This window comes from Cupressus sempervirens, chromosome 7, assembly GCF_028749045.1.
Source record: "Cupressus sempervirens isolate cs-2001-9-10 chromosome 7, ASM2874904v1, whole genome shotgun sequence".
NCBI lineage: Eukaryota > Viridiplantae > Streptophyta > Pinopsida > Cupressales > Cupressaceae > Cupressus > Cupressus sempervirens.
Window position 1 is genome coordinate 755,190,885 of NC_143124.1, and position 13,812 is coordinate 755,204,696.

Here is a 13,812-nt window from a genome sequence, read left to right on the forward strand (position 1 = left end):
TGTTATCGCTTTACCGCCATGAATTCTCAACAAGCATGCAGCTGCTTTTAGAGGAGTCTCTTAACTAATTGTTCTCAACTCACCTGAACATGATATTATATTCTGCTGCTCCACTTGTATGGCACCCCACTTTGTAGATAAGCTTATTTTCTCGTTTGCCAGATTCTAGGATAGTTTATCCAAGATTGGGCCAGAGCATTTTGATTTTTTTTGAGTTCGGTATTTGATTGTAATCTGCTTTGGCTGTCTGATTCTTCTGGTGGTACTAAATATTTTTGCTATGGCTGAAGGACAGGCTTCCATTGTTTACCGGCTACGCTGAGATGTTAAAATATCATTTGATTATCAAATATTGGATATTTTTAACTTTTCTGTCTTCTTGAAGTTTACTTTAAATGGTGGGTAGATAATATGTTTTATGAATTGTTTTTACGACTAACAATGCATTATATAAGAGGTTTCTGAAAATGCGTGCCAAACAAAGAAATGATTTATTTATTTCTAGGGAGTTTGTGATGCCTAAATAAGTTCGTGCAAACACCTTGATTATTCATCTGACGACGTGAATTGAGGGCCTCCAAGTGATTCGTCGTTCTGACCCCCCCATCTCTGCTAATTATTCTAGTGTTAACATTGTGTCAACGTTTTTTTAATAGTAATCCTTTTGCAGAAAAATGGGGGATCTTTTTATCACATTCCCTATTCTATTTTCAAGACGAGGGAGTGAAATGTGGATTGCCTACCTAAATAAATAGAACATGGAAGAGAAGAGGATTGCACTATTTGAACACCTTGTTTTCAGTTTTATCTATTTACTTATAGGCATTCTACAATGGCAAAAGGGTGGAGTGGGATGGTGTGTGTGTTGATGTTAACATATATTTTTTAGATTAAATTTGACAACCATCTACATGTCAATATTTTAATATTAATTATAAATAGAATATATTTTAAAGGATAATAATAAACACTACATAAAATATTTGTTTTTGATTAAGGAAAACAAGTTTTGAAAGGTGCTTGAAACTTTTTACAAATCGAAATATTTTCAATGAAGCCCAAACCAAAAAATACTACAACCCATAGATGAAACAAGTCACCAACCAAAACAAGGTAATCGGGGTGGCATCACAAATAACACAATACTCTTCAACCACCAAGACAGGTTTTGAATAGGCACTTAAACCCTATGGTTACAAAAGAAATAGACAATTAGTCTTGAACCATTTTAAATTACAAAGAACAACAGGCCAAAAGAGCCAAGAGCTCTAAACACGGGACAATCACAAACAGGCTAGGCCTTAAGATTTACCTTTCGGTCCCATCTTTTGAGAGTGTAATGACATATCAAAAGATGGAGTGGAGTGCTTGACCTTTTTTCCTTTTACTGTTGTCCATCCATCCTCCACCATACCAGCAACCTTTTGCCATGCAAAGTCAGCAACACCACAACCAACCCCAAAACCCCTGCAACAGGAGGAGAACCACCACCACATGACATCCAAACAACAATAGTAGAAGGGATAGTAGCATCATCTTGAGACAGAGCCATAAGAGGGGCTACAATCAAATCACCAGTGACAAAATCTGAAGAAGGGAGAATACATAAAATATTTGTTAAGTCATAAACTTTGGAGATATAAATAATCATTCTTTTAAGTAATTAAACTTAAAATTTAAGTGAGTGCAACAAAAAATAGAGATTCAAATAAATGTAAATATTTTTAGATGTAATAAATTAAATTTTAATTATTTCATAGTAGACATCTATTAACATTTCTTCACATAGATTAATTCAAGATATCTACACTAGTAGTTTAGAACAACTTACTTGATAATTTCCTTACTTATAATTAAGGTTTTAGAGTCAATCTTTAAATATGATGTCACGTCAGCATAATTTTATAAAGTGCTCTAAAAGACCCCAATAAAGTGAGACCAATGCTTATACGTTGAGTAATGATTATTGAGGCACTGAAGTGGCATTGTATGATTTTTTTTTTTGAGATCTAGGAATATTATAATAACTTTGTATTCTAACTACTTTAAAGTAAACTATTTGGTGTGATTTCGTTAAAAATATTAGACATTAAATCATCTAATGTTATAACAATATTGGAGCTTACTTAGCTATTGAGTTATCTATTCTTAGAGGCTTTGAAAAAATACAAGGAGTTTAGATCACATGAAGATTCTAGAGAGCAATAAAAGCATATAAGAAAAAGTAACTAGAAATATGAAAAGATAACCAAAACTTGAAAATTAAGTTATTGAAAATCTTTAGTTAAAATTATTGCACCAATACAAAACATCGTGGAGCTATAAATATTCATTATTTAATTAAAAATGAATTATATAAGTCAATATTGTAATAGTAATAATTATTATGATAATAAAATAAATAATGTCAAAATAGATGGTAGTCAGAGCAACAAGAGTAGTGGAGTTGAGTTGGGCTATTAATTTGCTCCCTAGTGGTCTCAGTTTTAACTCTGAAGTTTGAATTTAACCAGTGTACATAGTTTGTGGGTGATTGCATATATCCATAGAGGATTATTCTTGTCCTAGCTCACTTCTTTCCAACCCGAACTTGTAGTAAGCCCAAGGTAAGGTGGGTGTTGGGTTGGGTCATGGAGATAGCTTCAATTTACTAAAAAGAGAGATGATAATAAGTCAAAGTCTTCACAAGTAACAATAAACATAATATTTTAAAACATTCAATACTTTGATAAAGCTTAAAAGAGGAATACCAATATAGAGGAGAAAAATGCCGCTTTGCTAGGGTTTAGGGTTATGTGTTGCTACTTGGTGTTTGGTGCTATTTTTGTGTAAGTTTTTTGATGGGAATGACAAGGGCCTTGCGAGCTTTTGTATCACATATTTCCCTTTTATAAATTTCTTGTATTTGCCTTGGTAAAAAAAAATGCCCTTTCATCTATTTCCCTGCCACATGATTTGAGATCTTATTTCTCAAAGGAAAAGCCTAGTTTCTTTATAGGCAAGTAGTTGTGTGATAGATATACTCAAATGTATCACAGGTTTTGATTGGTGGAGCTTGAAGGTTCATCCAAGATGATTGGATTTCAGGTGGATATACCAAATGAGCCGATGAGTGCAACTATTGTTAAGGCTTCCTTGGTAAGTTTCTTACCTTTAAACTTAGTATTGACTAGTTCCAAAAATGGATTGATAATCATTGGAATCTAAAGGGTAGAGTCAAAATTTGTGCTATGGTTAATAGGTTGTTACTTTTTATCTTTGTTAATGACGAAGGCCTTATTATGGTGCTTAATGGAGGTCCTTGGACCTATGATAGTAACTTCCAATTCCTTTTCCTCTTTGTAAATGGAACCTAGGGTTTGGCCCTACCATTAATCATGGGTCAATAGCTCCTACTTGGATCTATCTTCCTAGGCTTCCTCTAGAATTTTGGAACTTTGGGGTTTTCAAAGGAACTATTAACTCCTTCAGAATTTTTATGCTTTTGACATAGTCAACCAACAAAAGTCTATGCTAATCTTTGCTAGAATATGTGTCAACGTGTCTCTTAATTCCATCATGCATACCAATATCATGTTGGACTCTAAGTGTGGCTCATGGAAATAACCTATTAAGTACAAAAATACTAAGGCCTATTGTTAGTTATGTAGGAAGCATGGTCACCTAAGTAATGAATGGTAAAAACAACCTAGAGGAAGCTCTAAACCCTTAAAGAATGTTGTTGATTAGACATATTTGACATCTAAGGTTGTTGAGGATGACCAAGCCACTGTTTGCCATCTTGCCTGTTGATGCAACTGAAAATGATTAATTGTGGACTAAGCTTAAGTATGTAGCCAATCAGATTGACTTGACACTTCAGGCAATTAAGGACAATTAGAAGCCCTTTGATGACCTACATATTGATGTAACTGAAAAGGAGTAAACACATAATGATAAGTGTAAGAATAATGTTGCTCTAACCCTTAATAATGATGTAGAGGAAATGAAGTAGGAATAAACTTGTTGCTTTCTATCCATCAAGAGGGATAATGCAAGGAAAAAAGAGTATTTTCCACAAGACAATATGGTTAAGAATCTAGACTTGATCTCCAACCTATCCCAGAAGGAGACCTACAAGGAGGGTATCATAGGCGATAAGGATTCAACACTAAAGATTGATATGCAAACACTATCCAATGAGTGTCCAACTTATCCCAGAAGGAGATCTACGAGGAGGGTATTATAGGCAATAAGGATTCAGGACAAAAGATTGATATGACAAACACTGTCCAATGAGTGTTAAAGGAGAATGCTACAATTAACCTCATAGAGTGTCAGTCTAAAGGGATAAATAGTGTTATTTCCCTTATTGAGGAAGTTGTTTTATTGAATGGTAATAAAGAAAACAAGAACCCACTTTCCATCCAGATTGAGTCTGAGTAAGGTTCAATGGGGAATAAGGTCTTTAAGTCCTCAAGGATGATTTGGCCTTGTTGGGGTTCTCCTTAACTCCGCCTCAATATAAAACAAAGAAAAGCTTAAACGAAGAGGACTTTGAGATGTAATGATCTCAAGTTGGGAGCAAAATTTAAAAGAAAAAGAAAATAGATGTGGCAAGGGATTGAAAACCAAGTGGACCTACACAAAAAAAATTCAAAAATAGGGATGTCGATAAGGAAGTCACGAGTGAGAGGTGTAACATACAAAATTAAATGGTTGATAATGGAAAATGATATGATGATGATTATTGATTGTTGGTTAAATTCTTATGCCACATTAGAGAGAGTGAAAGAAGGTCTAAAGAGCATAACCCTTTAAAGGGGTCCAAACTAGATCGACACAACCCTAGGAGGATGCAAAGGATGCCACTGCCAAATCTAAGCCCCTTATCAAGATTTATATTCCAAGGACAAATATCTCTCAATGTTCTTTCCCTTGATTATAATGTTATGGATTGATTTGGTTAAGTGATTACCAGATGCAAGTAAATTGACCAAATGAGATGCAAATGATGAATAAAACTTGTATAACAACTAGAAACATGCAATAATCAGATCCAAAACTAAATGATAGATACCATGAAGTACACAACTCACCTTACAAACCAATGAAGTGGAAAAAATTAGATCTATAAAATTGATGTAAAAAACTATCAAAATATCAAACTATGAACTAGATAATGGACATGCAAACAAAAATTTATGAATTCTACAACTATGGGGGTCTATGGATAGGGATGATGTGGAGGTTAGGGATGACTTGGGTGAGGGACAAGGTCATTCCTTATCCTCTCTACACAGTTTTATGAGATTTGAAGCCGAGTTTGCAACTTGAAGCCCTAGATCTAAATTCGAAGTTCTTCATTCTAAAAATTTAAAGATTTGCACCTGTAAGTTAGAAAAATGGATTTTTTTGGTGGGGAGTAAAGAACTACAAGGGGAGGCGGGGGCACTAGCTCGGTTGGCTAAATCGTCCCTGTTGCAGGGGGTTGGTCACAAGTTCTAGTCTCCCCTGTCCCTGTGGTAGCAGTGGGCGTGTCGCGCCAGTGCTATCGGTCATGTTAAAAAGTTTACTTGGCGCACTGCAGTTTATAGGGGGGGCCATGTTGCACCCAATTCCTATAGTCTAATAATAAAATTTAAAAAAAAAAAAGAAAAAAAAAAAAGAGAGCCACAAGGGGCGGGGGGAATCAGTATAATAACAACTTTGGCAATTTTTTTTTAAAATCCAAACAATTGCTTTATTAACCTTAGATGTTGAAATAAACAATTATGCACATGAACACAAATACACAATGATTTATGTTGAAACCCAATGGGGTAAAAAACCATGACAAATAAATGCTTTTATATAAACTTATTTTTAAAACATTTTTGTAGGCTCCAAGCTTGCTAGAGGCTTCAACCCCTATGTCACATCCTTTGTAGATAGTCATTGATATCAATTAATGCATCTTTATTACATGCTAGGAATTTGTTTTTCTGCAAACATATATAGTTCACTACATATCACTTTCACTATCTTATGCCATTCTTTTCCTTTTATAGTCAATTTACATAAGCCTTCAAGTATTGTCTTTATGTATACTGCATTCTTCACAAATGTACTCACAACCCACTACCCATTATTACCATAAACCTCTGTACATATATTGATTATCAACGTCTCTACATGATTTGTTTGTTGTCATTTTTGTAATTATTACTGGTTATTGTAATAGGGCCATCAAGTTTAGCTTGCTTGTTGTATGCATTCTTACTGACTCTGTCACAACCTATCTTGCCACTTTCATTGTTGTTGCCTATGTGGCGATTATGTGGCATTTTGTTTTGAAATTTTAGCATTTTTGTGTGATTTGGAAATGTTGTTGTAGGGTTTGGTCTTTACATATGGTATCAGACCATGTGCATGTTTAGTAGAATGATTAGAAACAAAACTAAGGAAATAATCAATTCTTGAGATTTCATATTTTTTGGAGTGTTATTGATTATTTTATTGCACCCTTATATATGGTATGAAATAGTGTGTTGGAGTCCCTATCTCATTGTTTCCCTGTTGTCAAACACTCAGGTTTGATAAAAATTAGTTGTTGTAAGATAACTTGTCCAACTGTGATCATATATATATATATAGTCTTGTAGACACTTCACTATGTGGCTAGATGTCAAGTTTTGAACAACTTCTCATGTATTTTTGTGTATTGCAAATAGCTAGTAACTAGGACTATCACTCTTGTAGCCTGAATTATATTTGATTTTAATTGAACACTGTTAGGAATATCTGCAATAGTTGAGAAACCTCGAGTTAACACCTAGTAGTGAAGGATAGTTATAAAAATGTAGCTGTTTGATTGATGTTGTGTGGCATGTCGAAAGTTTAATCACAATACATTCTGGTTAAAGATTGGCTAATCATTTCAAATGAAGCCATTAAATTTATTTGTGGTTTTTAAGAGCACCAATTACAATATTTCAAACACATCTATTTTTCCAGCGATGCTAATGTTCCACTATATGTAGGAAATAGTCATTTTTTAAACTTTATTGTTTTGATCTGATCAGCAATGAGTACATTAATAATGTTGTCATAGAATTACATGATCCTTATTTGAAACTTGTTCTCCTTGAGGGTATGGGGATTTTTATCTTCCTTATGGTTGAGTGTAATGTGACATCAGGGAGGGTGGGAATGGACGCATTATGTTTCGCTTCTTCCAGCCTATCATAATTCTGAAAAGTAGGATTCGTGATGTTTTGACTCTTCTTTTCAATAGTGTTGATGAATTAAGTGCTCGGCTAAGGCATTTATTACTTACATTTAAGTATGTTGTTCTAACATGTAGTATATGTGCGTTTATTTTTGTTGTGATTGACATCGAGACGATGCCTCTTTCTAGAGGGGAGGGATGTCATGACCTATCTTGTACTTTCATTGTTGTTGCCTATGTGGTGATTATGTGGCATTCTGTTCCAAAATTTTAGAATTTATGTGTGATTTGGAAATCTTGTTGTAGGGTTTGGCCTTTAAAGACTCCAACACACTTATTAGTGTTGAATTGCTTCTTATTGGCTTTTTGATATAAATCACACTTCATATTGACTTCATCCCTAATGATTGCTTCTCAAACTGTTGACGAAACTTATCTTCTTTATATCACACAAACTTATTTTGATTATAATGACATCTCTTGATGTTACCTGATCACTATACTAAGTGTCATTTTGACTTCTGAATCATCTTTCATTTCTTGGGAGAGGCTTTATGCATGTTTCCATATTGCTACTCTATGTGTGTGTCATCCTTCATATGTATGTAATACAACGAGGGCACTTGATGTATAATGACTATTTGGATATCATACCCTTCATTTTACTCGATGCCATATCATTAATTAATGGGATAGGCTAATCTCCAGATTCACGAAAACGTAGTGATTTTTTTCCATTCTTTTTGTTATTTTCAACTACAAACTATGCAGATCATGAAGATCAAATGCTGAATTCTTTGAAAAAAATTATGATGTTATCAATTTTTTGAAAATTGGTCAATTGTACAATTTGTAGGGAGGATAGCCGTGTCCCTAATTTATATCACCATTTTTTAATACTTAGCTTTGTATGTTGTTGTGCATAAATCATTGCTATATTCTCTAAGTAATATTGAAAGCATGAAAGTTATTTTTTATTTCTTTCATACATAAATCCCATATGATTCTTATTGCTCTGCATACATCTGTTTGATTATTCTTTTATGCCTTTTATTTAAATGGGTTTGACTAAAGGTCTTTGACAAATGTTCTTCAACAAGCATCATGTAAGAAAATCGTCAGTGAGTTGTGTATGTTTCAAGGAATTTTCGACATGCATTTTTCAAAAAAATGTTAAGCTATTTGAAATTAGGCAAAAGAAAAAAGATCATATCAATGTTAGCATCAGGAACATGTGAAAACACATTTTGGAAAAACTCTATAAAATGGTCTCCATTTTTGAAATGAGTGAAGACCTGATGACAAGTCTTGTAAGAGATAAAAATATCCTAGAAGAGGATCTAGAAACCTCGTACGACTCAGAATCAAACCTAAGACGAGGGCTTGAATCCTTTAAGGCTCCTACAAGACAAAATCAAGTGTTATATGAGTAAACATCAGGCTCATACGAGGAAAGAACTTCCCAGAGGAGACCTCTGTATGATGTGTAGAAATAGAATAATCAAACTGTCAGTTTGAGTAGAAATGAGGCCAAAATATCAAAATTTCAACCGCACGATGGGCGCTAGAAATATATGTGCTAAAATTGGTACTATATACACTTAACATGGTCATTCTATGCTAGATTCATCTAAGAATGAATATAAGATTATCCATCCTGAATGAGATAGACATGCTGACCTATTGCCTTCTATCTAATTGGAGTTTGAAGGTGTAATACCCCTCCTTTGCTATCATTGTGGACTTAGTTGTAAAAATTCTATATGACTCTTCTATAGATGTGTTAGCCCATATTTGATATTTGAAATGCAACACTTTGATATGTTGAGTACTTGATTATGTTAGGTTGTAAGAATTTCCTACTTGCAATGATGATGCTTAATTGCTCTTAGTTAGTTAATGAAATTAATTTTATGATGTTTTCATATGGTGTGTCTTAGAAAGATGTTTAATATGTCCTCATGATGACGAGATGTTCATGTTAGGAAATGATGTTATTTATATTTATGATTTACTATTATACTCACCCCATACTTGCAAGTGTATAGTGTGTGTGTTTGCTTTATATTTAATTGATGAGTGTCAATTATTCTTTGGTGGTGATTTTATTGTTGGAGTTATTATGGTTGATGGTTTCCTTTTATTAATGACAGTTGTTATCTATTGGTTATTGTGCTTATGACACTTGACATTGATTTGGTGGTGGTTGTATCTTCTTAGTTTTGATATTTGATTTGTACTTGGTATCTGTTGTTGATTTTGGTATTGGATTGTTTGATCATCTTTTCAATTTTGATTATCTTTCTTTATTAGTAGTTTGAGTTACCCTTGAGGTAGATTTAGCTATTGAGATCCCTTTCCTAGGATTTTTTTGTGATTTGATTATCTATGTGTGGATCGTACATTATCTCTCCTACATGGTTGGAGTGGGAGCCTGATTAGGTGATCACACAGTTAGGAAGTAGTGACTTCTTACCATTTGGGTTCCCTACATATTGATAGTTATTGGATATTCGTGAATACAATTATAGCTTTATTATTCTTGTTCTTGTCTTGGGGACTTCTATTCATTTGATGTATCTATGTAATATGTATCTTGTATTTTGAGATCCCACGAGATGTATTGTATGTTGATTTAATTGCATTTATGTGTAGTGGATGCTACTATTTGAATGTACTTTATCATATCAATTGGTTTTATGTATGTGTATATATGAGATTATGTATGCGTTTATTCTTTTTATGATTATGGACATTGCCATTGAGACCTAAACTTATTAATAAAACTTTCTTAAACATGAGTTAACATGAAGGAACTCTTCATAAATAAAATCTGTATGGTAATTGCATTTGTGTAAATGTTGTGTTTGTGTATATTGTTTCCACATTATTTCTGATTAAGTAAAACAAGTTTTAAGAGGTGCTTAAAACCCATCAGTTTACAAAAGAAATAGACATTAAGTCCTAAACCAAAAAAAACAACAAAGAAGGCCAGGTGAGCCATACAAAAAGGGACAACCTCTAAAAGAGTAGGTGAACAATAGGTTTTGAAAGGACCCAAAACCTTATACAATATTGACCATCAAGATTTACATTTTGGTCCCATCTTTTGAGAATGTAAAGACATATCAAACAAAGGTTTGGAGGACTTGACTTTTTTTTCCTTTTATTGACGTCCATCCATCCTCCACCTTCCTAGTAGTCTTCTACCAATTAGGGCATTCAACCCCACAACCAACCCCCAACACCCTCAATGCAGGAGATAAAATAACTAAAACAACACCAACACCTATGTTTTGGACAACAACAAAAGAAGGGACACCAACACCATTATAAAATAGAGTTGCTAGAGTGACAACATTTGAATCAATAGTTTCAACAACAGATGAAGGGACAACTGCAACATTCTTGGTCACTGTCATAGAGAAAACATTTGAATCAATAGAGAGAACAACAGAATCCTCCACCAAAGAAATATCATTTTGAGAAGAGCTATCCAACCCATCCACAACTATGGATACTTTTTGAACCATGTAGTGATCATCCGAAACCCCCACCTACCAAGAAGGTGATTTCTTTTATCTAACCTTATCGAAGGAGCATCATGCAATGAGATGGCCAATCTTATGAAATTTCTTGCATTTGAAGGGAATACCCTCATAATCAAGAAGCTAAATCCAAGAACCATTAGGAGAGGCCAATTTAATCATTTCAGGGATCTTCTTGGAGACATCAATCTCCACAAGAATGTGAGCATACATTGTTCTATACACATTGGAAGATGCTAAATCAACCAACAAGAAGTCCCCAAGGGCCTGCCCCATAGTCTCCAGGATTGAATCCAGCGAAAAGTGAAGGGGAAGACTCAACAACCTTACCCAAAGAGGAGTCTTATTAAAGGATTTAGACATCGAGTCAAAATCCTTATACCAAGGTTTGGCCATCAAGGGAAACCTCTTCTCCTAAGAGAAACCACGACATAGGATTAAATTTCTATCTTCAACATTTGCAAATTTCACAATAAAAAAACTCCTTTCCATAGGGTAAATCTAAACTAAATTTGAAATGATAGGTTCCAATATTTGGAAATCCAAGCATGCAGATCCAATAGAGAGGACCAAAATCCCCTAAAATGAAGAATAACAGCTGAAGAAGAGTAGTCCTCAACACATGTGCAAATCTCATCAACAATTTTTGAATCTATGTGAAGCACAAGTAGGTTACTTACAGAGACATGCACAACCAAACGGAGCCCCAAATTCACAAGAACCCCAATACCTACCTTAAAGGCAACCACATCAGCATAAGAGATAGTAGATCTTCCCACAACAACTCGAGACTGAGTAGCAGGGTAACAATGAGCCTCAATAGTAGGAGCCACAGGAGCAGTAGCTGTGGCAACCCTAGCCACAACAAAGGGAGAGAGAGCATCCACCACTATAGCTAGAGAGTGAACATCATCCCCATTATCTACTAGAGAAAAATAGGTAGGAGAAATCGAAGATTTAAACCCGACAAGAGTAGCGTGGGTAGAAGTGAAAGTGGAAGCGGGAGCCAGAGACATCCTTTGTTGCTTCCACATTGTTACTTTGATGTTGTTTAAACTTGATGAAGAAGCATCCTGGGTGTAAGAGCAATCTTGCATCACCCAAAAATATTTTCTTTTCAGTCTTTTCTATTTTAATAAGGACTAGTAGACATGGTGGTTACTATTTATAAGAACTTGCTATTTTTAGTGAGTATCTCATACGACCTTAGAATGTTCTCATTTTCTACATGAAGGTTCACTTTGGAATTATAAGCCTACCATAAAAGTCTCATTGCTCCAGCTTAAGTATCAGAGAAGTTATTGCAGGTTTTTGGTGGAAAAATTTGTAGAAAAATCTTCAGGCTCATTGTTGAAGGCCTTAGAGTGCTCAAATGAGGTCCAAAAACTTGATGAAAGGGCACTTGTGTCATTTTAGGCATGTAGATCAAGAGATGAGATTTTTAAAAAGTGGTTATAATAGCCAATCAGAGCAATGGTTTGAGAGTTATGGACTTTCGAAGTTGGGTAACTAAAATTTGTAAAATATTTTTTCAAAGATGTATTTAGCCGACTCTATATGTATTGTTAGGGTCTATCAGCCCTAGGTATTAAGTTTGAGCATTTAGAACCTTCATGGGTGGCATTAAATTTTCTATTTAAGAAAGGCTCGAATATTGTCTAGGACAACTTTGGGTGGTAGTTCATACCTTAGTCTTGCAGATTACTGTAATGAAGTCGCTCATGTGGGTTAGCATATTGTACTTGTGAATTATATAATTTCACATTTGCAACGCAAATAAGAAGTCCATACTTTGTTCTCATATTTGCTATTGTTTCTTTGTTTCTGTTATGTGTTTATGGTATTAAAGGGAGCACCCTTCATGAAGTGACATTAAAGCTAAAGTTCTCTAGTGTGTGGATAGATTGCCGATAGTGAGGCAATTTGCACCAGGACCATGGTTTGGGCTGAGCATGTAGACAGATCATTGATTGTGAGGCAATTTGGTCTAAGGTTTCAACAGAAGTGTGAAAATGCCTCCACGAAGAGAGCATGGTGGAAGAGTTGTAGGTGTTACACCTAAGGATTTTAGAGCCCTCCAAAGACAAATGCAAGCATTGGAGAAACAAAATGTGTAGAGGAATAAATTTTCTTGTAAGAGATGAAAGCAAGGATGAGGATGAAGTAGAAGAAAATGCTGAACTAGAATTCTAAACTCAGAGGAAGAGAGGCTTTTTAGGGCCATCTCCAAGATTGGAAAAAGACCTAAGTTTGAGGTTCCCACATTTTTAAGAAATCTTAACCTAGAGGAGTTGATTGATTAGATCAATGAACTGCAGTAGTACTTTTAGTATGAAGATATTGAGGAATTTGATAGGGTCAAGTTTGCGAAGGTTAAACTAAAGGGACATGCAAAGATCTGGTGGCAAGAGGCTCAATTGGAGTGAAACAAAAGGGAAAGGAAAAAATTACTAGATGGATCAGATGATAACTAAACATAAGTGACAATTCATTCCTTCAGATTATGAGCTTGATTTGTTGAAGAAAGCATTAAAATTTGTTCAAGAGTATACTAAAGAGTTCTATTGAGTTCTTATTAGAACTGGCCATGCAAAAGTTGATAAGGAGAAAGTGGTCCATTATCTAAATGGGTTAAGGCCAAGCATTTAGGATGAGCCAAGTCTGGTTCGAATGAACAATATTGAGAAGGGATACCGATTTTTCCTAAGAGTTGAAGAAAGACTGAACAATAAGTTTGACAACAAGAATAACAGAAGAGGTCATAGTGGAAGATCTAGCGGATGATCTTATGGAGGCCTTCATGATGATTAGAAGAACAAGGATGAGGCTAGAAGTAGCAATCAAAACCAGAGGGGAAATAATTCCAATCTTTTCCATGATTAGAATAATAGAGATCAGAGAGGAAGAGGCAGAGGACAAGGATGTGGAAGAGGAGGCTTCTATGGGAAATGTTTTCATTGTAGAGAAGAAGGGAATAAAGCCTTTGAATGTACCCAAAGACAAGGAAGGTTAGATCAAAGAATAGAAGGCTAGGCCTAAGTTGCACGTGTTGATGTAGATGCTAGATCATCACAT